The sequence below is a fragment of the Saccostrea cucullata genome, unplaced genomic scaffold (assembly GCF_032062105.1).
Source record: "Saccostrea cucullata isolate Sc308-1 unplaced genomic scaffold, CSIRO_AGI_Scuc_v1 ctg21269, whole genome shotgun sequence".
Lineage (NCBI taxonomy): Eukaryota > Metazoa > Mollusca > Bivalvia > Ostreida > Ostreidae > Saccostrea > Saccostrea cuccullata.
This window is the reverse complement of record NW_026936165.1, coordinates 2,540-5,325: the sequence shown is the minus strand read 5'-3', so window position 1 is coordinate 5,325 and position 2,786 is coordinate 2,540. Positions and strand designations below refer to the sequence as shown.

Here is a 2,786-nt window from a genome sequence, read left to right as displayed (position 1 = left end):
AAATTAAACGTAAATGTTCTAACACAATTTTAAAACAACTGAAAAATCTTACGAAATGTGATGGACATAATGCTTGTAAGAGGAGTATTATAGTCTGAAAAGTTAGAAGGCCAGGTTAAATGATTAGAGCACCAAAATGAATAGACCAAGGAAAATTTGTGTAACAATGTACATGTATAGTGATCATGTATAAGGAAGAGGCACTGAGCAACGCACAGTGCAAAGTGCACAGTCAATTGACGTGTTACTCTATAAAAATGCTTTAATTATACTAACGTGAAAAGAGAAATACAATCTGATTAAAATCAGATCCTTTTGATCTGCTCTCATAAAGATCACCTTGTGTATCGATCTTTATGTGAGCGGATCAAAGATTCTGATTTAGTCAGATTGAAAAAAAATAGAAACCGGGACAAAACCTCAATAAAACGAGTAATTAAGGTTTTCAATCCCTAATGGTACCAAATTCTCTACCACTAAATGTCCGTCAAGTACACAATACTCTGATATTATATTAAAGCATTTTATAGTGGAAAAGGATTGCCCACGAGAAATTTTCAAAAAGTTCATTAATTAAGCAGTAGTTAATTAACAAAGATTGCATTGAAGTCTATGGGGAAAAGCGTTTTTTCAAAATAAAAATTCAAATAATCTGAATATCAATAAATCCTGTGGTGGAAAGATGCATTGTAATATTATAAACAGAATGATAATTGAAAAAAAAAAAATTACCAGCTAATTTTTTTTTAAATTGATTTTTTTTTATTAATTAAAAAAGGGAGATAACTCTTACCAAAATTCAAGGTCATGAATTAGGACACATCCCACTAAACACACTTATAGTAATAAATGGGAAGTATGTCTAAATAAACTGAGTATTCAATGCCTACATATCTGTTATGTCTTCAATTTCATTGAATTTCTTCCTATTAGGGATTGAAGACCTTAAAATCTTACCCCGTGTAAATGAAATATAACTTCCAAGATCTTAATTGTGAGGTCAAGTAGAGTTCGATGAAGAAGATTATTAATAATTATTCTGCATTAATGAGAGTCATAAATTTATGTCTTTTAAACAACCCTAACAATAGAATTGGTTTAGTATCTGCAAAACCATGGCTTTTTTTTAACTTGATGCTGTTTGTGCAAAGAACACTATAAGTGAAATAACGTCAACAATAATAACAAGTATCATGAATATTCGATCCAAAACTTTGGCTGTTACTTTCGTTTTTAAAAATTTGATAACATTCTTGATACTTTTTCCCTTTTGAGACCATGTTTCCTTAATGTCAAAATCCTCAGGAACTTTTTTCTTATCAAAATCTGTAATATCTGGCAAATCTGCAGGAACTATCTTGTTATCAGATTTGTTTTCATTTTCAGCGGAACTGAAATGAACTTGTAACACTACAGCCTCTAAGACCACTGTGAGGCCACTGACTACTAGCTGTATGGTCAGATAAACGGTGAATGGTGGAATCTCATCCGACTTTGGCATTGTATCGTTAATGGTGCTTAAAAATACAGCAAAGGACAAGAAAATCGCCATCGATGTACCCATCTTTTCACCAGAATCTATCGGTAACACAAATGCAAAAATATTTAAAACGGAGAGAATAATTACTGGAAGAAGGACGGTCAAAACAATAAATTCCGGTTTCCGCTTGATGCTCAAACTGAATTCCAGTTGATTATTGTCTAAAGTTATCCAAAAATAATTAACTTTCCATTCTTCGTTTTGTTCATAGTAGGTCAAGCTATATGCGGAGTATGTTGTTCCTAGATCAATGAACTCGGAGGTAGTAAAGTAATTTCCAAAAAAACAGCGAACAGACCTGTGAATCGAAAGGGTATTTTCTTATGGCTATTTTGCACTGTGTAATGCTTTCTCTGGATGTTGTATAAACAACATACCCAGAACTATGTATTGTTACGGGTTTCTCCTCCGTTAAACATTTTTTATCCGTAACTTCGTTGAAGATGCAAATTGAGCTTGGTATCCAGACATATTTTGAAGTTGTTTGTAGTTCGGTTATTCCATTGTAAGACGTTGAATCCCACATGAAGCGGTGATCTGGCCATGTCATTGAAATCCAAAAAGAGGCTGAAAATGTCTGCTCCTTCTCATCCACTTTCCGAATAGACATAAGCATTACATTTATTGATAAAAGAATTTTGTCGCTGACAGTATTAAATGGTGCCACTCGAGCTTCGTGACTGTCTAAGACATCCTTGAAAAGTTGCGATCTGTTGGTTGCAGAACAAAAGTAGTGAAAGCCAAACGCAACCAACAAGAAGATATACAACTTTGCCATTTTTGAGAATAATCGAATTTTCCTTGAGTTACGATAAAATGGTTGATTTCAAGGCAGTTTTGCAATCCAGAATCGATCAGCGAAATCTGATTGTCAATATTTTATCATGACGTGAGAATTGATAAAATCACAAAATTAAACAACTGATTTTATATTCTCTAATAATCAGGGTCTGAAAGGAATGGTAATAGTTTGAGATGACCTTTTGTAAATATTTGTATTTCTCTATTACTTTGACACGTCAATCATTTAGTTACTTTTAAGACTAATATAAAATCTTGTTGTTGATCCGTTCTTGCGGGTTTAAAATCAGGGTTGAATATTTAAAGGAGATATTAACTTTATGTTTATTTACCAGAATTACATTAATTGCTGAGTAAACAAAGAGAATAAAAACTGATTAACTCTACAGGTATGAGAGCTGATAATTGCCAAAAATTCCGGAAATGAAATATAACCATTTAAATT

General features: G+C 32.5%; 1 pseudogene; it reads right to left on the bottom strand.

Annotated features, from left to right (window-relative positions):
• Window positions 1-1,126: 1,126 nt before the first annotated feature.
• On the bottom strand, window positions 1,127-2,318 carry LOC134244931 (acetylcholine receptor subunit alpha-L1-like; annotated as a pseudogene).
• Window positions 2,319-2,786: the final 468 nt, after the last annotated feature.